The following is a 26,296-nucleotide window of genomic DNA, read 5'->3' on the forward strand; positions in this document are numbered from 1 at the left end:
AGAGAGTAAGGTTAAGGTCGATCAAGAGTATCTGGTAGAAGCAATAAATGGAGTTATCAGAAAATGAAAAGAATATGGGGTGGTTAAACACTTGAACTAACCTCAAAATACTGTATAACTTTACAAGAATGTTGACTTAATGGGCCAAAGTAGATTAAACTCCCACCAGCTTTCAGAAGAATCAACTGCGATGAAAGTAAAATATATATGTATGAAAGAACAATGAATGCTATTTATAAAGCAAAAGTTCCATACATTATGATAGATATCTTCAAAATAGCAATTATATTTATATATAATTAGACATTAACATAACCGGTTTTACCTCTTCAAATGCTTCAAATATATCCATGCTTGGTTGGTGGATTGTGCAAATAATTGTTCGACCTGTATCAGCTACATTCTTCACTGCACGCATGACAATGGCTGCAGCTCTTGCATCCAAGCTAGTTGTAGGTTCATCCATGAAAATTACAGAGGGATTAGCAATAAGCTCTACCGTTATTGTAAGCCGCTTCCGTTGAGCTGTTGATAAACCAGAAAGACCTGGTATCCCAACTAAGGCATCCTTGACATCGTTGAGCTCCACAATTTCAAGAACTTCTTTAACAAATTCCTACAAAACCATTAAAAGCAACTTCATCACAACTTAGCTCAAATTTTGGTTTCTGTGAAAACATCAGCTCTTATATTTGAGACTCTTAACAGCTTTAGTTTTTGAGTCAATATGAGAAGCCAGGCGCAATGAAGCCGAAAAAATTCAAGATTCTTCTACAGTGATTTGTGGAGAATGAATGTCATTTTGTTCACAATAACCAGATATCCTAGCAAATGTTTCTTGAACCTTACGGTATCCACCAACTTTAATTTCTCCTTGTATGCAGCCTATAGTTTTTCTACCTACAAGGACATCGAGAAGAGTGGTTTTTCTTGCTCCGCTAGGACCCATCAATGCTGTTAGAATACCAGGCCTTAATGCTCCCGTAACATTTGAAATGAGTTGCAGCTTTCTCTCAGTGTATCCTTTTTTTCTCATTTCCTAGAGCCAAGAAGAAACAATGCATCAAGATTCTATGGTTCATGAAAAGTGATTTTTTGTGAAAGAATAATGTTTTTTTCATTACCAAAAGAGTGTCAATATAGTATTACACATCCTGAAAAGTTAATGTCAGAGGTTCAAAAGGTAATACCATCCTGCCTGTGATGTAGACAAATCAACCATAAGTATGATGAGAATGAGATCGAAAAAATAATTATATAATGAAAAACTAGGAAGAGTCATTACTAGCTGGTTTCTTACCATTGGAATTCGTATGGCTTAATCCATTCACCATATCTTCACCTCCAGTGGAATCTTTCTTCTGTATCTTGGAAAGCTTTTCCCGTGAAATAATAACACGAGACCATCCAAGAGCTGGATATGTTTCAAGTGTCAATGATAAATAACCCAGTATTTCTCATCTTCATGAGTTAAACACTAGAAAATGAGAAGAAATGACCAAAAAGACAAACTTACTCTTCAAGAAACCTAAGGCTAAGGTGAATCCTGTGTTATGAACTATAGTAAAACCAAAAAAGGCAGCTATTGCTATCCAGAAAAAATCTTGATCGAAGTTTAGTCCACGACTCTCTAATGTTGCTTGTCCTATTGTAGTGCGCAAGGTCAGCATCTGCAAAATAAATAATCAATGGAAAACAGGGTGATGAAGTTGGTTCAGCATGTAGCAAACTCGACAGCATGCAGGCCATGAAGACCAAGACATGCAGGAGCTGCTGATGCAAGCTTATTTTGTTTATTTTGTAATTCCTAGTCAATGAAATGTAATCTTAGTTCATTTCTAACTAAGTTAGGTTGTTGACTGATGTAATTAGCTTATGTATGAGCTGTAAACACAACTTTGTATAAGTTTACAAGCCAAAATTTCAAGTTTCCATGTCATTAGTGGAGGTAGGTGATGTTTAGGTAATTACTTACTGTTTTTGACAAGCTTAGTGCCTGGTTTATGTATTGGCGTTGTGCCATTATGCAATTCATGAATGAAGTTCTGTTTGTTCATCAATTTTTCTCTTCATTTTCTCTTAGCTTTTCTTCCTTTCTCTTGCTCGAATTCTCTTGTTTGCTCAGCAAGTCTCGAGACTTGCTCGATAAGTCTGTACTGAATCTGTTAGTTTCAGTTACAGCACCAACAATTGGTATCTAGAGCCTATTTCTTAAGGGATCTGTTACACAAATCCATGGCTTCATCAAGCTTTTCACCAACTGCACCTCAAGTCTTCAATGGAGAAGGCTATCACATATGGGTGGTCAAAATGAAGACCTACTTACAGGCTTTCGATCTGTGGGAGGTGGTCAACTCTGATGTTGAACCAGAGCCACTTAGAGCTAATCCAACAGTGGCTCAGATCAGGCAGCATGCTGTTGAAAGGACCAAGAGGCATAAGGCTATGTCTTGCATCTAAAACTCAGTGTCTGATGTGATTTTCACAAGGATTATGGCCTGTGAATCACCAAAACAGGCCTGGGACAAGTTGCAGGAAGAGTTTCAAGGGACAGTGAGGACAAGGCAGCAATAGTTGTTGAACTTGAGGAGAGATTTCGAGAATTTGAAGATGAATGAAGAAGAAACTGTCAAGCAATATTCTGACAAGATTATGGCTGTGGTTAACAGCATCAGGCTCTTAGGAGAGTAGTTCAATGAAGCTAGGATAGTGGAGAAGGTTATAGCAACTCTGCCTGAGAGGTATGAGGCAAAAATCTCATCTCTCGAGGACTCAAGGGACCTGTCCACCATCTCCCTGACAGAGTTGATCAATGCTCTATATGCTCAAGAGCAGAGGAGAGCAAGCAGACTGGAGGAGCACCAAGAAGGTGCCTTTCAGGCAAGAACAAATACTGCCTACAAAGGCAAAAAGGCCTGGAGAGAAAGCCAAAAATGATGCTACAAGGAGAGAAGGTCAGACTTGCAAGCACTGCAGAAAGGCTGGTTATTCAGAAGAAAAATGCTGGTTTAATCCAGATGCTGTGTGTCAGCATTGTAAGAAGAAGGGTCATGTTGAGAGAGTCTGTAAGAGCAAGGCCAAATCAAGGCACAATCAGTTTCAACAGATGAAAGCTGAGGCTCGAGTAGCTAAGGAGGACAGTGACCAAGAGGAGCAAGTCTTTGCTGTGTCATGCTCAGCTGCTCAGGAAAAGTCCTCATCTGGTTGGCTCCTAGACAGTGGATGCACCAACCACATGACACCTGATGCTGCAATCTTCAAGTCTTTAGACAGAAGCTGCAGAACTAAAGTCAAGATAGGAAATGGTCATTTTATTCAAGCTGAAGGCAAGGGTGATGTGCTGATATGCACCCTTACAGGTACCAAAGTGATTTCAAATGTGCTGTTGGTGCCTGAAATTGACAGAAACCTGCTCAGCATAGCTCAGTTGCTGGAAAAAGGTTATTCAGTTGTGTTTAAAGACCACCAGTACCAAATCAGTGATCCAAGTGGATCCAAACTGATGGCAGTCCCCATGGCTGATAAGAGCTTTGTGGTTGACTGGACAAAGAATCAGACATTGCCTACACAGCCACTTCAGATGAATCCAAGCTGTGGCATCAAAGACTGGGACATGCCAACTTCATATCGATGGCCCGAATGATCAGAGAAGACCTGGCTAAAAACTTCATCAACTCAGTGGACCATGATGATGTATGTGAAGTATGTCAGCTAGGAAAGCAGGCCAGACTCCCATTTCCCTCGAATCAAGCCTGGAGAGCCTCTGAAAAACTCCAACTGGTGCATACTGATGTGTGTGGCCCTATGAAGACTGAGTCATTAAGTGGAAACAGGTATTTCATACTGTTCATTGATGATTTCTCGAGATATTGCTGGATTTACTTCTTAAAACAGAAATCAGAGGTGGTCACTGTGTTTTGGAAGTTCAAAACTGCTGCTGAGACTGAAACAGGCTGCAAGGTGAAGACCATAAGGTCTGATAATGGGACTGAGTACACCTTAGCTCAGTTCCAAGCCTTCTGTGATAAGGCGGGCATCAAACATCAACTTACCAACACATATACACCTCAGCAGAATGGGGTAAGTGAAAGGAAGAATAGGAGTTTGATGGATATGGCCAGGTGCTTGATGATTCAGAAGAATCTGCCTAAAGCACTATGGGCAGAAGTAGTTAACACTGCAACATACATTCAAAATAGACTTCCAACCAAGGCTTTGGATCAAAAGACCCCATTCGAGGCCTGGTTTAGCTTCAAGCCATCACTGGCTCATCTGAAGGTCTTTGGATGCATCTGTTATGCACATGTACCTGCTGTTAAAAGGGACAAATTGTCTGAAAGGGCTCGACCTGGTGTTTTGGTGGGCTATAGCACTGTTAACAAGGGCTATAGGATTTTAGATCCTTCAACAAACAAAGTGTCAGTAAGCAGGGACGTGGTATTTGATGAGAGGTTATGTTGGAACTGGGAAAGACATGAACCAGAAGAAGTTTCTGAAGAACTTGCAGCAGACCAAGCAGACCAAGCTGAGCCAGACCAAAATGTCCCTGAAATGGATATTAATGATGAACCAGTCAGAGGAATAAGGCCATTGGCTGCGATTTATGAAAGGGCTCATGTAGCCATAGCTGAACCAAGCAACTTTGAAGAGGCTGAGGCTCAGCAAGGGTGGAAGCAGGCAATGGCTGAGGAGATCAGCATGATTGAGAAGAACTAGACCTGGGAATTGGTTGAAAGGCCAGTCAAAAGGAAGGTGATTGGGGTGAAATGGGTGTACAAAGCCAAGCAGAATGCTGATGGTACCTTGAACAAGCTGAAAGCAAGGCTAGTTGTCAAGGGGTTCAGTCAGAGGTATGGCTTGGACTACCTGGAGACCTTTGCACCAGTGGCCAGGCTCGACACCATCAGACTGCTGATTGCCTTAGCAGCACAGCTCGAATGGAAGATCCATCAACTTGATGTGAAATCAGCCTTTCTGAATGGTTTCTTAGATGAAGACATCTATGTTGAACAACCACAAGGGTTGAAATAGCTGGCAGAGAGCATATGGTCTACAAACTGAAGAAAGCCCTATATGGATTAAAACAGGCTCCAAGGCTTGGTATAGCAGAATCGATGGCTACTTGACTGATCTGGGATTCGATCGAAGCAAGAGTGAGCCAACACTGTATGTCAAAAAACAAGGGACACAAATACAACTCATTGTGTCCTTGTATGTTGATGACCTTCTGGTGACAGGAGGAGATCGAGTAGTGCTGGCTGATTTCAAGACCAAGATGCAGGAAGTGTTTGAAATGTCTGATCTTGGGGAGATGTCCTATTTTCTTGGAATGGAGGTGTCTCAAGTACAGAATGAGATATTTCTAAGCCAGAGAAGCTTTGCCACAAAGATTCTGACCAAGTTCTCCATGCAAAACAGCAAGGCAACTAAAACACCTGTTGCTGTTGGAGAAAAACTATCGAGCCAAGGTGATTTTGAGAAAGTATGTGAAACAACCTACAGGAGTCTAGTTGGTTGCTTGCTATACTTGACTGCCACTAGACCAGACATCATGTATGCTGTAGGATTGCTCTCAAGGTTCTTGCATTGCTGCAATGAGAAGCATTTCCAAGCTGCAAAGAGAGTGCTGAGATATGTCAAAGGCACTTTAAACTATGGTTTGAAGTACAGCAAAGAAGGAAATCTAAAGCTGGTTGGCTACACTGATAGTGACTGGGCTGGCTCGATAGATGACATGAAAAGCACCTCAGGGTATGCTTTTAACCTTGGTTCAGCCATGTTTTGCTGGAGCTCAAAGAAGCAAAGTCTAGTAGCTCAATCTACTGCTGAAGCAGAGTATGTGGCAACAGCAAGTGCTGTCAACCAAGCCATATGGCTAAGGAAAATATTGGCTGACTTGAATGTGCATCAAGAGGAAGCTACTGAGATCTTCTGTGACAACCAATCTGCAGTAGCAATTGCTAAAAATCCAGTGTTCCATGGAAGAACAAAACAGTTCAGCATCAAGTTGCATGTTGTTCGAGAAATGGAGCAAGCTCAGGAAGTAAAGCTGATCCACTGTAATTCAGAGGATCAACTTGCAGACATTTTAACCAAAGCCCTTAGTGTCACAAGGTTCGAATGTCTAAGAAAGAAACTAGGTGTTTGCTCCATGCAAACCAAGGAGGAGTGATGAAGTTGGTTCAGCATGCAGCAAACTCGACAGCATGCAGGCCATGAAGACCAAGACATGCAGGAGCTGCTGATGCAAGCTTATTTTGTTTATTTTGTAATTCCTAGTCAATGAAATGTAATCTTAGTTCATTTCTAACTAAGTTAGGTTGTTGACTGATGTAATTAGCTTATGTATGAGCTGTAAACACAACTTTGTATAAGTTTACAAGCCAAAATTTCAAGTTTCCATGTCATTAGTGGAGGTAGGTGATGTTTAGGTAATTACTTGCTGTTTTTGACAAGCTTAGTGCCTGGTTTATGTATTGGCATTGTGCCATTATGCAATTCATGAATGAAGTTCTGTTTGTTCATCAATTTTTCTCTTCATTTTCTCTTAGCTTTTCTTCCTTTCTCTTGCTCGAATTCTCTTGTTTGCTCAGCAAGTCTCGAGACTTGCTCGACAAGTCTGTACTGAATCTGTTAGTTTCAGTTACAGCACCAATACAGGGTACACTTTCTGTATTGCTGTGAGCTTTCATTAAGCATCATGTCAGTCAAACAACCATTTTCCTTGTTAACATATCTTTGTGATCTTGCAGGTGACTGCTTTAGATGATCAACAATGGAAATAGCATGTTCCCTACAACTCAGTCCATTATATTAATTACACTCGTGGAGACTTTCCAGCAGCATCTTCTTTGGGAGGAAAGAAGCTGATCTCTAATATAATTCATTGGACTCGTTCAATCTGATATGCTTAACGCTTGTCAAATATATTACTAGCAAGAAATCTGTGAGAATTCCTCATTCTTTTCAAGAAGGCTGTTTAACTACCTGAATAATAAAACCCATTTAAACCAATGAAACTCACCTGTTGTCATCGTGGTGTAAGAAGTTCGTTTCCAGAAAATGCTATCTCTGCATATGATATAGGAGAAACCCAGAAAAGCCACTTCATCCAACCTGGCCAGGATGCTGTAACAAATGAAAAAATACTAATAAGTATGCATTATTTTACATGGATCATTTAAATAGATTGATCAATAAGAGGTAGGAAGAACTCTACGCCGTGGGATTACGAAGCCACAAAATAAATAGTGTAAAAAGATAATGAGGCCAGAAGCTGCCACAGCAGAATAAAAATTTTGGAAGACGGAGGCCACGAATCGGAACAAGGATATTCCTGTTAATTGCACAGCAACAAATGTCACAAACTGGCAGAAAAACCTGAAAACAGCGCAAATGATCAACATTCAGTCTCACCAACATTTATTTTCCCTCTTATGGAGTTAGGTTGCATAAGAAGAGTAGAACTTCCTTGGCTAAAACAGTTTATTTTAAAATTTCTCTTTTAGAACATGTACTCACCTTGAAACCTCAAGAGTGTATCCTATCATGAAATAAGTGATAGATATCCAAATCAGGGAATGCAAAAAAGGCATGGGAAGCTTTACAATGACTGCTGGAATTGCATAAGCCCAAGCTGGGTAAAAGCATAACATTTTCTGCTTGTAGAAAACTTGAAGTCTTGAAATTGTCATGTACACCTCCGGAAGCTCATCCACCACAAGTATCATGAGCGTGTAAAACAGCGCAGTCAGGTAGTAATTTGCATGAACAATATTGATATCCATCCGTGTCTTATAAAATACTGTCATTGTGATACATGCTACGATTACAAGCTGCCAAAAGAAGATAATTTTAATATTTCAAAGTTCATACGCTTTACGACTAAGGTTGCTTGTTGCAAACTTCATCCTGAAAATTTGACCCCAAATTTTCAGTTCTATCAATATGTTCTTGAAGCTTGAAACTGTTTGGGCATGAAACTTGATTGATGAAATGGAAAGGAGTGAGTTAAATAAAGTCATCACCTAAGTTATTTTGAATACGTAAAAAATTGAGTTCCTTCTCAAAAGAAGAAGCTCCATTGACATTCAAGCTCTAAAGATTTCCCATTTAGAAACAGAATAGTTAGTAAAGGAAAGGGCATCCTTATAGAATTGGGACTTGTCGTATGGTTCTAAGAGATCCTCATCTATCTTCTTCCCCAAGGAGGATGCCTTAAATTTCCTGGAGAACACATCAACTGAAAAGTATGAGTAGGGCAGCTCAGTGTTGTACCAGTATTGTGCTTGATCTTGCTTGCTTACAACCTGCACAATACAAACCAAAATACTTTCAAAGTGTAGAAGCAAGATACTACACTGCACTGTAGGAAAGGGAAAAGAATTATCAAAAACTTGATTTCACTTTCCTCTTGAAGGAAGTCCACAACCGCTTTCCGTGGAGGACATCTAAACCCACAGTTCTCAAAAAAGTCTAGAATGTGATCACGTGGTCCATTATACAAAAATTTCCTTTCTACCATCAAGATAATATCATCAAAGAGATCAAAAATTTTTGGTGCGGGCTGTAGCAGTGAAACTAATAGAGTAGCATCTATCATGTGTACAAGCTGCTGAAGACAAGCAACAATCTGAAAGGCAGTGGAACTGTCAAGTCCATTTGTTATTTCATCCAGAAACAAAGTTTTTATGGGACCTACAACGATCTCCCCTGCATGTTTGAGAGAAAACATATTCAAGCTAAACTCAGAATGATTGGAAGATTAATATTTATCTATTTTGGGCTAATTAATTCCCTGCTAAACTTTGCTATTTACATACACCACCAAATTCACTACCTGTACTCAATCTTTTCTTCTGGCCACCAGAGATACCTTTTATTAAGGCATTACCAACAAATGTTTCGACGCATATATCGAGTCCAAGGATCTGATCGAAATGCAGGAAATATTGTTAAACATGTTAGCATGAAGGAGAGGAGTGATACAAAATATGCATTCAGGAGTAATATAATTACTTTTAATATGTAGTCAGTTTGAAGTGTTGCCTCTAGCCCTTTGACAGATGTTGCCTATGATGATGAAACACAAACCATATAAATCGTTTATGTTTTTAATAAATTCGTTAATACTACTAACTACCAGCTAGCAAGATATATGAGAATACAGTAATTTATATTGTTTCTGCACGCACTTTTATATAAGCATCAATTACTGGATCGGGGATAATTCCTGCCTCTGCCTCTCTTTTACTAACTTCCATCATCATCTCTGTGAAATAAAACCATACACATAGAGAACATGGTGCAAAATCTAAGGCCATGATTAGGTATATATAATAGTTGAGGGAAAACAGACATATACCTGCATGGCTTCCTACACCCTGACAATGGGATGAGAAATCAAGTGTTTCCCTCACTGTCATCTTAGAAATGTAAAAGTCATTTTGGTTTATATATGCACAAGTTTTTTGGGGCACAAACTCTTCCAGTTTGTATCCGTTATATGAAACTTCTCTTGTGAGCTATTGGTAGCCAAGCCAACACGAGAACACAGTCACTCAGCATATCAATCTAGCAGGATATGTAATCATATGGATAAGCTTCACAAATTGAAGTAAATTAGCGGTGATATGTGCATACCTGAAGCGATTGGTCTAGATTTCCAAAAAGTGCCTTCAACAAGGAGGTCTTCCAACATCCTGGAGGACCAAGTAGTAGAGCCATCCTGAAAGATGTATATTAGAGAGTGTAGTAATCTAAATTTGTCCGGCCCACATACGTTTCAAAAAAAAATAAAAATAATAATAATAATAATGAACAAATAAACCAAATCAAAGTAAAGGTCAAAATGTCCAATTACATCAGCCCAAATCAACCTAGCCCAAAACCTTCCTTAGGCCCGATCCTAAGCCCAGACACTACAAACCCATTACCCAGACCCAAATCATTTTTACCCAAGCTCAATACAAACCCACTAAGCCAAATTAACTAACCCTGGCCCAACCTAGCCTTCAGCAACCCAACACCAAAAGAAAATTAGAAACCCTAGGGCAGCAAGCAGCATCTAGCGTCGCAGTAGTTGCCCCGCACGTGCATCACCACGCCTCTCAGCCACGCGCCCCTCCGTACGACCACCTCCGTACCGCCAAGCTGGTCGAACACCTGCAAAAAAAACAACACATGGGAGCAGCAACAAATAAAAATAGAACAAAATAGGGCAACCCTTTTATTTTTTTTATTATTATTCTCATTATTTTGTAAATCGGGCTATAAGAAGACTGATTCGAGCGCTGTAATGTTTTTACGCAATCAGAATCAAAGATCGAAATACTAAAAAGGTGATCTGAGGTTTCTTTTTCTTGGGCATTCGCAGATTATTCATTTATTTATTTATTTTCTTTTTCTCTTCATTTCTTGATCTCTGCACACTACTGAGTGTTTGTTGAAAAGGAAAATAACAAAAAAGGGGTTAGAAGTTACCTGGTGGCTATTCGGGCCTTCTCCGTCGTCATCGGAGACCAAGTTTGGATCGAAGGACGCTTGAGCGCCCTTAGTGCGCAGAGCGGCGCATTTTTTTTCTTTTTTCTTTTTTTAGCCTAAGTTTGTTTTAGCAAAATTGATAGGCAGTTTAGGGTTTATTTCGGTTTAAAAGGGGGCCATTAAAACGCCGTCGTTTAGAGTCAATACAATGACTCCTAAACGGCATCGTTCTGAATACCCGACCCAGCGGTGACCCGGTCCGGGAAGGATCCGCGCTTTATAGATCGTTTGGTTTATTTTTTTGAAGGGTCCGTCTACGTTTACTGCAATTGTGATTGGATTTCTTTAATTATTTGTAATCGGTATTGTGTATTTGTTTCTATGTTCATTTAGGTCCAGATTTAAACGGCGTCGTTTCTGTAATGATTAAGACTATTCTGATGCTTGTGTTTAATTGCCTGATTAGTCCCTTAATTCTAAAATTGATTTCAATTTAATACAAATCGAATTTTCTTTTTCAACTTCAACAAATTTTTAAAAAAATAGAATTAGTTTCACTTTCATTTATTATAAAATTTAACATATGTTTTGATATTTAATTCTTAATAATATTTTAAATGCATTGTTACCATAGTTTTAAAATTTAGTAAATTATTATTTTGATTTATTATTAATACTTTCAAATTCATTATACACTATTAGTTGGAACTTGTTATATTTATTCATTTAATTTCGTTTTTTTATGTTCAAAGTCTATTTAAACTCTACTTTTTGATGTTTTATTATAATTATTGTATCATTCTTAAAATTGTTTTATCATATTTAAATTCATCTTCAAAAAATATTTTTTAAGCAAATTAATTCTCATTTTTAATCTTTTAACATTATTTTGATATTTAGCTTAATATTGTTTTCAAATTTCTTTTTCTTAGCATAATTTTAGAAAATAATACACAAATCCTTGCAAACTATTATTTTGAAAATATTAAGCTCATTAAACATTATTTCAAAATTTTGTTGTATACTTTATTTTCAAATTTAGTACTAAAATTGTTTCCATAGTTTTTTTAATATATCTATTAGTTACTTTATCTCTTTAAATGAGGAATTTTAGAATAACTTAAATCGTATTTTCATTATAAAATTATATGATTCTTTTGTAAATATATATATATAATTCATATGCAAACATTTAGTATTCATATATATGTACGAAAGTATGGTATTAACTTCGAACCTTTTTTCTTTTACATAGTTTTGAACATAATCATTTAGTTGTTTAAACATTTTTATTTTATTGGATTTATTAGTCGCATATTTATTAGTGTTCAAGTTTATATGATGTTGTTAAATTCAATGTTGGTATTTGTATAACACTTATTTAATTGTTTCTTAGTTTAAACGTAGATTGTATTTCTTCTTTTACATCATATGTATCGTTATCCAATCATGTTCTTTTTGCGAGAATTGCATTCCATTAAAATATTATAATCGTTTCATTTCAAAATTTAAAAAGGAGCTTGGTGTTAAATAATTCTCGAGAGAATTGTGCCCTAACTTACTGGGCTTTAATTCTTCTCGATGAATTTATATCATCAAGTATCTATTTCTAAGACGTACATTTTTAAAAATAAAATTCTTTAGATTTCAAAATGTTGAATCCTAACTTACTAGATATGACATTTTCTTATCTCGTTTTTTAAATTAAGGAAATATTTGGTGTTTAGGAATCTTAAGAAAATTGAACCCTAACTTACTGGGTCTTGGTTTCCCGAATGATCTATATAACCAAATATCCTTCTCAAAATGTATGATTTTTTTAAAAGGATGAATCGAACTTCGAAGATTGAATCGTTGCGCTCTAACTCACTGAGTGTGACAATTTATTTCTTTAAAGTAGGTAAGTCTTATTTTCCAATTCAATTATTAAAATTTTCTTTTCAAAGGATCGCATTCTAATTTTTTAAATTCTCGACACTAAGACATTAAACAACTGATACAGTACCAATTCTGGGCGTCACGAGGGTGCTAACCTTTTCCTCGTGCGTAAACAACTCCCGAACCACTTTTCTCACTTCGTAGACCAAAATCATTTTAATGGTGAATCGATCACACCTTAATAAAAGATCGGTGGCGACTCCCATTTTCATTTTTAAAGTCGATCCCCATTTTTCCAAATAAAAAATGGTTTCGACAGCTTGGCGACTCTGCTGGGGACTTTAGAGAGTCAAGTCGTAAAATTGATTGTTTTCTGTCTTATTGTCGAAAATTGATTTGAAAAATTACAATCTTTTCTTTACATTTGCTTGCATGATTATTGTAAATTGAGTTGTATATTTTGGCATCATACTGCATAAGATTGTTTTGTCCTTTTAAGTGAAAGTGAGAAGCTACTCCTTCGTGAGGTTTTCACCTCTATGCAGGATAGTGAATCACTTTCGGGATACATCCGTACCTATGTCTTCGTGAGATTTTCATCTTCATGCAGCCATAGGGAAATGTATTCCCCTGAACTGAACTCGGTCTGTATGAGCTTATAAGAGGTGAAGATCGAGGAATCTGCTGGTTCAGGTACCTTGACTCTAGAACCAAACCTCATGTAGCTGACTTAAGAAACCAACCTGGTTAGAATTGTTCCAACCTCTAGCAGTTACCCGGATAGGTGCTTGGTTTTCTTATACTTGATTTGAATTGTTGTGGTGTTATACTGACTTGTTTTCGTTTTGTTGATATGTTGCATGTCATTGCATATTTTCAAGGAGTGTCGATTCAAGTTCAGTTACCAAATTAGAAAATTGTCATGGCAAACGATTTTCTTAATAAAGTGGAAGACAATGCCATTGTCCGTGTATGGTCAGAGAAAATGCAATTGGAAAAGGGAGACAATCTAGCTAAGGATTATGTGTCAGAGCTTTGGGACTACACTCGTATTAGTGTGACGCAAAATAGCCTTCAAGAGTTGAGTGAGATTTGGGATCGGTGGGGTGATGAAACCAAGTAGTTGTTCTATTCTAATTATGGGGACTTACCGTATTTACTTAACATCAAGGTGGATGAACGACTGTTTCGCACTCTCGCTCAATATTGGAATCCTACATATAGCTGTTTTACTTTTGGAAATGTAGATTTGGTGCCTACAGTAGAGGAATATATGGCTTTACTGCACTGCCCTAGGCTTCAAGTTGATAAAGTATATTCCAAAGCCGCGTATGTCCCAGAATTTTGGATGAAATTAATGAGTATTATGGGAATGAGCGAACAATGGATCACAGCCATGATTAAACAGAAGAGCGAGTGTAAATGTATCCTATGGAGGAATTTGCGAGACTTGATCCTAGCACATCCTGATGAGAAAAAGAAGGTTGATGTGTTTGCTTTGAGTATCTACGGATTAATGATTTTCCCAAGGGCACTGGGGCATGTTGACGAACCCGTTTCAGATCTTGTTGATCGGTTGGGTAAAGGGGTCACACCTGTTCCTGCGATTTTGGCTAAAACGTTTAGATCTTTGAATGCGTGTAGGCGAGCTGGTGAAGGCAGATTTATAGGTTGTGCGCAACTGTTGATAGCCTGGTTCCATAGTCATTTCTGGAAGGTGGACAAAGTTTCATATCGGGTTTTCTCGGAGCATTATTCCCCGTTAAAGGAGATAGTGGCTACCCCCAGAAGGGACGATATATCAGAAGAAAATTGGATAGCAATTCTGTAAAATCTTCAAGAGGATGATATGGAATGGAGAGCTCCTTGGTTGATTCCTGATGGAATTCTCTACCGTTGTGGAAGCTTTGACTGGGTTCCGTTGCTTGGGATTTGGGGAGCCGTCGGATATGGACCTTTGCTGGTCCTAAGGCAATACAATTCAAGACAGTTTGTGCCGGCAACATATGATTTAGCTCAATGTGAGTTCTCGTACCGAGGAGACAATTACAAGAAAAAGGTAAAGGAAATTTCTCAGGCTTGGAATCAGGTTCACAGGATGAAAAGGCTAGCTGTGGGTTCGATGACAACTCCAGAGTATGGTGAATGGCGACGTAAAAGGATTAATGATAATATCCCGGAGTTAAACCTGGAGAGTGTTCGACCAATGGAAGAGTATCTACAGGTGATCTCATCAGAGTTGGAGATTATAAAACAAGATTTTGAAAACAGGAATTTAGAGCTTGAAAAGAAAATAGTACAGTTGGAAGAGGAGAAGATGCATTTAAGGCTAGACGTTGACGTCCAAAAATTAGAAGCTGAAAAATTAAAGAAGGGGAAGAATAAAGTAGAGGAGGATCTCGATAGCTTAAAGACGGACTACAAGAGGTTACGAGTATCAATGAAAACTGCCGGGATAGGAAAGACTTCAGAACAGTGGCGGCAGGAGATCCAGGAAGAAAGAAGAAAAGTCGATCGGTGGGAAAGAAAGTCCCGAGAGACTCAAGTTTAGAAAGAGACCTTAGAGCGGCAGGTTTTAGAAACTCAAAATTATCAGGCGGACCTGAAAGCTAGAATAGCAAAACTCGAGAAATCACTTACTACGTATAGGAGTCGTAATTCTGTAGTGGAATTAAGAACAAGTCTTTGCAAGATTGAAGAATTGAAAAAGAGGATAGAAGAATTGGAGTACACATTACAAGGCTGTAGGCAACGGATCGAATCCTTGGAAGGAAACGAAGAGCGTTGGAGGGAGCAACTTCTTCATTCGCAGAATCAAATTCAGAACAGGGATTACATTATGGGCAGAGCTATTGCTCAGGTTCGGGAAGTAGCTGATCATTTGCAAACAATGGCAGTTCAGACTGATGTTTTAAGTGTAAAGTACGAACTAGAATCGGATCGGGGTCAGGAGTTAGCTTCATTGTTGAAAGAAGTTAGAGCTCTGAGCATTAGGGCAAAACGATATCTGTAATCCATTTTATGTAAAGAATTTTGTTTATCAATAAAGTTTTCTAAAACGAAATTTAATCAGAATTGACGCTCCTTTTTGCATTCATTTCATACATCTGCATCACATCATATGCATTTAAAATTATTAAAAGGGGTTTTAATTGGTTAAAATTGTGCTTCAGTCAATCTGGAAACCGACAAAAACTCATCAACCAAACACCGCTATGGTACCCGTGCAAAATCAAAGATTATGGATCAACGATTGAAAAAGTTGGAGCGACTTCAAAAGAAAATGCAAAATCAGTTACAGATACAAATGAAGGAACAATTGGAAAAAATTCAACAGGACATGATGGAAAAGATGCTGGAGTCTCAAAAGGATATGATGACTGAGCTGACGCAATTATTAAAAGGATTAAATAAGGGGAAAGACCCTATGATCAATGATGAAGAAGAAGACAAGATTGGACCCACCTATCCTCCAGGCTTTACGCCTCCGCATGCGCAGGTTCATACTGAGGTGCAGCCGCGTAGATCTTTTATTTCAATAAAGCTCAACTGTTTCAGGCTGATACTCTAATACCGATGAACTCCCAAGCTGGATCAGATTCTAACCCTGGTGAAAACCTAGTTAATCTTGCTATCCCGGACTTCGATGAAGTAGCTGAAAAGGATAAAGAGAAAGAAGAATTACCAAAACAGTTGGAGGAGAAATGAAAATGGATTGAAGAGAAGTTTAAGGCGATAGAAAACACTGAAAGTTACCATGGAATAGATGCAAAAGATCTAAGTCTGGTCTCGGACTTGGTGCTTCCTTACAAATTTAAGATGCCGAAATTCGAGAAATATAGTGGGACCAGTTGCCCCAAAGCCCATATCACTATGTTCTGTAGGAGAATGACGGGGTATATTAATAATGATCAATTATTAATACATTGCTTCCAGGAAAGTCTCACAGGAGTGGCGTCTAAATGGTATAACCAGTTGAGCCGGGCGAAAATCAACACTTGGAGGGATTTTGCGCAGGCTTTTATGAGGCAATACAGTCATGTATCTGAAATAATACCTGACAGAATTATTTTGCAGAACTTGGAAAAAAAATCAAACGAAAGTTTTAGACAGTATGCACAGAGGTAGAGAGAGATTGCAGTTCAAATTCAGCCACCACTTTTGGAAAATGAAATGACGATGCTATTCATCAACACATTGAAGGCGCCGTTTATCACGCACATGCTAGAAAGTGCCTCAAAGAGTTTCGCGGATATAATCATGAATGGCGAAATGATTGAACATGCTATTAAAAGTGGAAAAATAGATGGTGGGGAGAATAATCGAAGGTCAGCTTCAAAGAAAAGAGAAGGTGAAGTAAACAATGTGAACGCATACAGTAAATAAATTATGGTGAATTAATCAAGGAAGATGGTTGCTCATCAACAAGGCTGACCGAAACAAGAATCGGGAATGAGGCAAAATACTGAGAAGCCCCAGTTCACTCCCATTCCAATAACATATAAAGAGCTGTATCAAAAGTTATTTAATGCACATGTTGTTGCCCATTGTACCTGAGTCCTTTACAACCCACGTATCCAAAATGGTATGACACGGACGCTCAATGTGACTACCATGCAGGGATTTCAAGACACTCAATAGAAAATTGTACCGCTTTCAAGAAGGTTGTAGAAGGACTTATAAAATTGGGTGTTGTCAAATTTGATGACTCACCTAGCACAGAAGGTCTATTGCCCAATCATGATGATAATGGAGTGAATATGTTGAGCGAAGGCATAGGGAAAGAAGTCAAGACTAACATCGCTGAAGTACGAACTCTATTGAAATGGGTATGGAAAGAGATGGCAAAAAGAGGGTTAGTTATTTTAGATTTGAAGGAAGGGTATGAGATGGGAAATTATTGTGAATTTCACCATAAAACAGGGCATGAAATCCAAGAATGTGAAGGATTCAGGGCTTTGGTTCAAAGCATGATGTATAACAAGGAGATGAGGTTCTATGAAGATGCGGAAGAAAGGAGGAGCATATGCACGACAGAGTCGGGAGCGGTGACCCCAAAAATAAATCATCCTATAGTTATTATCTCACGCCCTAAGAGTAATGAGGCTAGGGCTCAGGTAACACCAAAAATTGTAATCACGAAACCGTCAAGTTTCACATATAAGGATGACAAAATGGTCCCATAAAATTACGGATGAGGGTAATATGGTAAAAGAATACCAGGAAAGGGGTTCCTATACACGTAATGGGAAACGTTATGATACTCGAGCAGAACTTCCAGGAGAATTGACTCCGACGGTGGAACAGAGGAAAGGGAAGGTGGTGGAATCTGAGCCATTTGTAAATGAACCAATAAAAGAAGAGGAAACAAAGGAGTTTTTGAAGTTTTTAAAACACAGTGAATACAGTGTTGTGGAGTAACTGCACAAACAGCCGGCCCGTATTTCTGTATTAGCTTTGCTCCTAAGTTCGGAAGTACATTGAAATGTGCTGATGAAAGTACTAAACGAAACATACGTGGCCGAGGACATCTTAGTCAATAAATTGGATCGCTTGATCCACAATATAAGTGTTGACAATTTTATCTTCTTCAACGGTGATGAAATACCGTCTGGAGGTAGGGGTTCTACTAAGGCTCTACACATTACTACCCGATGTCAAGGAGACACATTACCGGGGGTTTTGATTGATAATGGATCCGCATTGAACGTATTACCTTTGTCCACTCTTAATCGATTACCTATGGACAGTTCACATATGAAACTCTGCCAGAATATAGTAAGGGCATTTGATGGAACAGAAAGGAGAGTTGTAGGAAGAATTGAAATACCATTAAGAATTGGCCCAATTACTTATGAGGTGGACTTTTTAGTAATGGATATTAAGCCTTCCTACAGTTGTTTATTGGGGAGACCGTGGATACACTCGGCTGGAGCAGTGCCTTCATCATTACATCAGAAGGTGAAGCTAATATCAGGGGGTCGATTGGTGACAATAAGTGCGGAGGAGGATATTATCGCAATGGTAACGGGTGATGCACCTTATGTAGAGACCAATGATGAGACAGTGGAATGTTCTTTTCGGTCCTTGGAATTTGTGAACACCACGTTTATCACTCAAGGAAATAGGATCCCGGTACCAAAGATATCCAAAACTACTGAGATGGGTCTGCGGTTGATGGTAGGCAGAGGAGCTTCGCCAGGAAAAGGGTTGGGGAAGTACCTTCAAGGAAGGGTTGAAGCGCTCATGCTGAAGGGAAAGTTTGATCGTTTTGGCTTAGGTTACAAGCCAGATATGAAACAAATGAGAAAAGAAGTGGAGAAAAGGCAGGAGAGAAGAAGGGCACGTCTAAGTGGAGAGGAAGTCAAGTGGGAGCCTTTGACCTTCCCTCACATATCTAAATCTTTTGTGTCAGGTGGGTTTATCTACCCTGAGCGATGGGTGTCCAGAAGGGAAGGCATTGAAGAGATGTTGGAAAAAGTTCATATCAATGCTATAGAGACAGCTGAAAGAAGGTCCTTGTTGGAGACCGGCCCTTACGAACCTGGGAGTGAGCTAAACAATTGGACTGCGGAAGAAATACCTGTAGTCTTTAGAGCTTATTCAGAGTAATGTTCAAAACATTATTGTTGTTTTTAGCCTAAGAATGACAAGAAATCCTTTGTGAAGTAGGCTTAAGTCTGAATATTTTTATCCTAATAAAATACATCTTTGCATTCATTTCGAGCAGTTATTCTTTTATTATTTCTAAGAAAGTAAATATATTCCATTTGATTAATTGTTTTCCAAATATTTTTCATTTATAACCTAATCGTGCAAATAATTATTCATAAATTTATACTTTGTATATTTCTTTGGTTATTCATAAATTTATACTTTGTATATTTCTTTGGTGTATCCCCATAGGTCCTCAGATATCAATGACATGAGTGATATTGTTTCAAACACGGAGTCTCTTTTTGAGCAAGGCATGTGTTTGGAAGGATCTCATGACTTTGAAAATGACGAAGACGGTGGTGTATCTCCGGACTTGTTAAGAATGGTGGAGCAAGAGGATAAACAAATTCTACCTCATAAGGAATCATTAGAAATTGTGAGCCTAGAGGAAGGAAAAGAGGTGAAAATCGGAACTGATATCACCGCAAAGACGAAATATGACCTCATTGAGTTACTCTGAGAGTTCAAAGATGTTTTTGCATGGTCCTACCAGGATATGCCAGGGCTAAATACTAGCATTGTGGTACATCGTTTGCCTATAAAAGAGGATTGCAAACCAGTTCAGCAGAAGCTCAAAAGAATGAGACCTGATATTGTGCTGAAAATAAAAGAGGAGGTCAAAAAGCAGTTCGATGCTGGGTTCTTACAGGAGGTTAAGTACTCAGAATGGGTAGTAAACATTGTCCTTGTTCCCAAAAAGGATGGAAAGGTACGGATGTGCGTGGATTATAGGGATCTAAATAAGGCGAGTCCAAAAGGCAATTTTTCGCTGCCACACATTGACACCTTGGTAGATAACACGACTGGCTACTCATTATTTTCTTTCATAGACGGCTTTTCTGGATACAATAAAATTAAGATGCACCCAGAGGACATGAGGAAAACCACTTTTATTACCCTATGGGGAACATTTTGTTACAAAGTAATGCCCTTTGGATTGAAGAATGTAGGAGCAACGTATCAAAGGGCAATGGTCACCCTGTTTCATGACATGATGCATAAAGAAATTGAAATCTATATTGATGATATGATTGCAAAATCTAGAACTGAAGAGGATCATCTCTGAGTCTTGAAGAAATTGTTCTTGAGATTGAGAAAATTCCAGCTTAAACTCAACCCAGCAAAATGCATATTTGGAGCCAGATCAGGAAAGTTGTTAGGCTTCATAGTTAGTAGGAAGGGGATTGAGATTGACCCGGATAAAGTTAAAGCAATACGAGATCTGCCTTCTGCAAACACCCAGAAAGATGTCCGAGGGTTTCTAGGAAGGTTGAACTACATTACTCGGTTCATTTCACAATTGACTGAGAAATGCGATCCATTATTTCTTCTTCTGAAGAAACATAACCCGGGAGAATGGGATGAGGAATGCCAAAAAGCTTTTGATAAGATAAAACAATATTTGGCTAATGCTCTAATACTATCACTGCCTAGTCCAGATAGGCCATTAATATTGTATCTAGCGGTGTTTGATAATTCCATGGGATGCGTTTTGGGCCAACATGACGAAACAGGAAAGAAAGAGAGAGCAATATACTATCTCAGCAAGAAATTCACTGATTGTGAAATGAGGTACTCGTCCATTGAAAAGTTATGCTGTGCTTTAATTTGGACAACCCGAAAACTTAGGCAATACATGTTGTATCATACAACTTGGCTGATTTCAAAGTTGGATCCTTTAAAGTACATGATGGAATCAACTGCTTTAAATGGAAGAATGGCTAGATGGCAAATTCTACTATCTGAATTTGACATAGTATATGTAAGTCAGAAGGCTATAAAAGGAAGTGCAATAGCTGATTTTCTAGCCAGCAGAGCCTTAGAAGACTATGAGCCTTTGAACTTTGATTTTCCAAATAAAGACTTATTGTATGTGGCAAATACTGAAGAAAACCCTCGAATAGACCACATCTGGAAGTTAAATTTCGATGGAGCTTCAAATGCTACAGGTAACAAAATTGGGGCAGTCTTGGTATCCCCAAGTGGAGATCATTATCCTGTCGCTAGCAAGTTGGACTTCGATTGCACAAATAACATGGCAGAATATGAAACATGTATTATGGGTATTCGTGCGGCCATTGAACGTAAAATCAAAGTGCTTAAAGTGTATGGAGATTCCGCGTTGGTGATATACCGACTCAAAGGAGAGTGAGAAACCAGAGACCCTAAGTTGATCAGTTATAAAGAGCTGGTTCTTGAATTGATTGACGAATTTGATGACATTACTTTCTGTTATCTCCCACGAGAGGAAAACCAAATGGCCGACGCATTGGCTACTCTAGCCTCGATGATTAAGGTGAACAAGTTAGAAATCATGAAGCCTATTCAGATGAGCATATACGAAGCTCTGGCTCATTGCTGCAGTATTGAAGAAGAGGGGAAAGATTATCATCCTTGGTATCGGAGTATACTATAGTATATGAAGAATCGAAAATACCCTGATCAAGCGACAGAAAACGACAAGAGAACGTTAAGAAGAATAGCCATTGAGTATGTCCTAGATGGGGAAGTGATGTACAAAAGAGGGAAAGATCAAGTGTTGTTAAGATGTGTAGATACCATGGAGGCTAGGAAGATCCTGGAGGAAATCCATGAAGGCATTTGTGGAATCCATGCAAATGGTTTTACAATGGCCAGACAGATCATGAGATTTGGATACTATTGGTCTACTATGGAAGGGGACTGCATTAGCTATGCCAAGAAGTGTCATAAATGTCAGATTTATGGAGATAAGATACATGTACCTCCCTCACCTTTGCACGCTATGACTGCTCCGTGACCATTCTCCATGTGGGGGATGGATGTTATTGGGCCGATATCACCAAAGGCTTCGAATGGGCATCGTTTCATCTTTGTGATCATTGATTACTTTACCAAATGGGTGGAAGCTGCTTCATATGCAAATGTCACGAAATCGGCAGTTAGTAAATTCTTGAAAAAGGAGATCATTTGTCGATATGGAATGCCTGAAAGAATCATATCCGACAATGCATTGAATTTGAATAATAACACAATAGTGAAGGTTTGTAGTCAGTTCAAGATTAGTCACCATAACTCGTCCCCATATCGCCCAAAAATGAATGGTGCAGTGGAGGCGGCCAATAAGAATATTAAGAGAATTGTGGGAAAAATGACTGAAACCTACAAGGATTGGTATCAAAAGCTATCATTCGCTCTCTTAGCTTACCGAACATCTGTTAGGACCTCTATTGGGGCAACACCCTCTTCTCTAGTTTATAGGATGGAAGCTGTTTTACCCATTGAAGTGGAGATTCCTTCTCTTCGGGTATTAGCTGAATTGAAATTGGATGAGGCAGAATGGGTTCAGTCTCGATACGACCAGTTGAACTTAATAGAAGGGAAAAGGCTGAGAGCCATCCAACATGGTCATATGTATCAAAAACGGATGATGCGAGCCTATAACAAAAAGGTTCGTCCTAGAGAATTCCACGAAGGGGATCTGGTGTTGAAGAAAATTCTCCCTATACAAAAAGATTTTAGAGGAAAATGGATGCCAAATTGGGAGGGTCCTTATGTCGTAAAGAAGGCCTTTTCTGGTGGAGCTTTGATTCTAAGTGAGATGGATGGAAAAGACTTGCCAAATCCTGTAAACTCAGACTCATTCAAGAAATACTTCACTTGAAGGAAAGGGACCAAAGTGAAAACCCGCAAAGGGCGCTTTGATTCCTAAAAAAAAAAGAGAAAAAAATGGAGAGGTTAAGGGGAAAACCCGCAAAAGGCACCTTAGGCCAAAGGGGGATTTGAGTTGAAAACCCGAAAAGGGCGGCTCAAATATTGATCAGAATGGGGTAGGAAGTGTTTAGAACAGCTTGTATATTGATCAGATCGGGGCGTGTTTGCAATCTTGCTATGCCTAAATCAACAGGAATGGATAGACGACGTCTTAGGGCATCGACAGAGCACTGAAGATCTCCTAAACACATGTCAAACTCAGAACGGCCTTTAGAAAGTTTATACAGAGAAGTTCAAGCTGCGATATTTTGGGAACTTAATTCTCCTATTATTTATATTGAATTTGTTGAATTTTCTTTTCCAAGATATACATTCCCAATCGATTTCTTTATTATCCATCTTTACTATTTGTGATAACTTATTCATTTTGAGCTATGCCCAAAACCAACTTTATTCTTATCCGTTGTTATGACCATTTTGTAAACATGTTGCATTGGAATAATGATTAATGGACTAATAAAACTTTCACAAAGGAAGTTTTGCATATTACTCTGAAAAGTTTTTAAATAATATAGGAGCCTAAAACAGGACTATTGTTTAGAACACACCAATTTTAAAGGTTGGAAATTTGGGAAGGAATAGCCTAAATTTAGACTTTCTCTTTGGATTTTTGTTGTCAAATGCGTTGATTGACAAGATGCCATGTTGGTGACAAAGCTTGAATAAACAAGAAAGCAATGATCATCAGGCAATAGGAAGAGGTTACCTCGGGGAAGAGAGCCCTTATTTAAGCATGAGTCTTTGGTCGACACCCTAGGAATGGTGTAAGGGACCAGAAGGATGCAGATCCTGTATCCTTGAATTGGATAAGAGAGGATTGAGGAAAGCCATATTTCTACCCTTGGATTACGGTGGGAAAATGATGGTACAAATTTTGTGCTCCAATGGATTAAACTTTGAGGTTTACTGTGGGGGGCAATCTCACTAAGTGATTCTTTGAAAAGCTGGTCAAGCGAGAAGGCGTTCAGCACATCAGTCACAAAGCCTTAATAAACTTCGAGTAATGACAACCTAAGCGGGATCATTCTCGGAAAAATAAAATTCTGCATTCATGCAAACACCATTCACACATGTCTAGTTAGGAGCATTTGGTTTATTTTGATCATGCCGTCCTAATCATTAGGCATAATTAGGTTCATTATACAGGTCATGTTCCCCAGAGAACAGATCAGTGAAGATAGCAGATCTTGCCTTCCTGCATTGACAGTGAAGCAGATCGAAAACAAAGCCTTGCCTCCATCAGTTACAGTGGAGCTGGTTAAAGATAGCAGATCTTGCCCTCTTGCGTCGACAGTGAAGCAGATCGAAGATTATAAGTCCTATGTCCCTGACCAGTAGTGGAATAGGTTGGAAATTACAAGTCTTATCTACCTAAGGAGTAGTGGAGCATACAGAAGAAATCAATCCTATCTCCCTAAAGTTGCAGTAGAGCGGATTAAAATAATAGATCTTATCTCCTTAAGCAGTAGTGGAGCAGACCGCATCGGGTCTTATCTCCCTAAAGTCACAGTGGGGCAGACTGAAGAAGAAATCTTATCTCCCTTAGATTATAGCGGAGCAGATTGAAGCTAGTAATCCTATCTCCCTAAGATTACAGTGGAGCAGATTAAAATAAATGATCTTATCTCTCTGAAGTTACAGTAGAGTAGATCGCATCAGGTTGAAGCCAGAAAGCTTATCTCCCTGAGATTACAGCGGAGCAGATTGAAGCTAGTAATCCTATCTCCCTGAGATTACAGTGGAGCGGATTAAAACAAAGGATCTTATCTCTCTGAAGTTACAGTAGAGTAGATCGCATCAGATTGAAGCCAGGAATCTTACTCCCCCAAGCGGTGCAGTGGAATAGATTGAAGCTACAACAGCAAATCTCACTGCCCTGACATCACAATTAAGTAGATTAAGGTTACGAGTTACGAATCCTATCTCCCTGATGTTACAGTGGAGTGGATCAAAGCACCAATTCTCATACCTCTGAAGATGCAGTAGGTTGGAATGAGACAACTTGAAGAAAAAGAGCACCAAGGGCCAGCACAACCGGGCAAATTTAGCCATTTTTAGTCTTTGCTTCATTTCCGTTACACGAAAATGAGCAAAGATGGGCAGTTGTAGTAATCCAAATTTGTCCGGCCCACATACGTTTCAAAAAAAATAAAAATAAAAATAATAATAATGAACAAATAAACCAAATCAAAGTAAAGGTCCCAATGTCCAATTACATTAGCCCAAATAAACCTAGCCCAAAACCTTCCTTAGACCCGATCCTAAGCCCAGACGCTACAAACCCATTACCCAGACCCAAATCATTTTTACCCAAGCCCAATACAAACCCACTAGCCAAATTAACTAACCCTGGCCCAACCTAGCCTTCAGCAACCCAACACCAAAAGAAAATTAGAAACCCTAGGGCAGCAAGCAGCATCCAGCGCCGCAGCAGTTGCTCCGCACGTGCATCACCACGCCTCTCAGCCACGCGCGCCTCCGAACGGCCACCTCCGTATTGCCAGGCTGGCTGAACACCTGCAAAAAAAACAACACATGGGAGCAGCAGCAAATAGAAATAGAACAGAATAGGGCAACCCTTTTATTTTTTTTATTCTCATTATTTTGTAAATCGGGCGCTGTAATGTTTTTACGCATTCAGAATCAAAGATCGAAATACTAAAAAGGTGATCTGAGGTTTCTTTTTCTTGGGCATTCGCAGATTATTCATTTTTTTATTTATTTTCTTTTTCTCTTCATTTCTTGATCTCTGCACACTACTGAGTGTTTGTTGAAAAGGGAAATAACAAAAAAGGGGTTAGAAGTTACCTGGTGGCGATTCGGGCCTTTTTCGTCGTCATCGGAGACCAGGTTTGGATCGGAGGACGCTTGAGCGCCCTTAGTGCGCAGAGCGGCACATTTTTTTCTTTTTTCTTTTTTTAGCCTAAGTTTGTTTTAGCGAAACTGATAGGCAGTTTAGGGTTTATTTCGGTTTAAAAGGGGGGCCATTAAAACGCCGTCGTTTAGAGTCAATACAATGTGATTGGATTTCTTTAATTATTTGTAATCGGTATTGTGTATTTGTTTCTATGTTCATTTAGGTCCAGATTTAAACGGTGTCATTTCTGTAATGATTGAGACTATTCTGACGCTTGTGTTTAATTGCCTGATTAGTTCCTTAATTCTAAAATTGATTTCAATTTAATACAAATCGAATTTTCTTTTTCAACTTCAACAAATTAAAAAAAAAAAGAATTAGTTTCACTTTCATTTATTATAAAATTTAACATATGTTTTGATATTTAATTCTTAATAATATTTTAAATGCATTGTTACCATAGTTTTAAATTTTAGTAAATTATTATTTTGATTTATTATTAATACTTTCAAATTCATTATACAATATTAGTTGGAACTTGTTATATTTATTCATTTAATTTCGTTTTTTTATGTTCAAAGTCTATTTAAACTCTACTTTTTGATGTTT

The 26,296-nt window shown here is 38.6% G+C and overlaps 1 pseudogene; it reads right to left on the reverse strand.

The window, feature by feature from the left end:
* The window catches only part of LOC107889809 (pleiotropic drug resistance protein 3-like), a 34,827-nt pseudogene that overhangs the window by 155 nt on the left and 8,376 nt on the right, over positions 1 to 26,296 (reverse strand).

This window comes from Gossypium hirsutum, chromosome D13 (genome assembly GCF_007990345.1).
Source record: "Gossypium hirsutum isolate 1008001.06 chromosome D13, Gossypium_hirsutum_v2.1, whole genome shotgun sequence".
NCBI classification, from domain to species: Eukaryota; Viridiplantae; Streptophyta; class Magnoliopsida; order Malvales; family Malvaceae; genus Gossypium; species Gossypium hirsutum.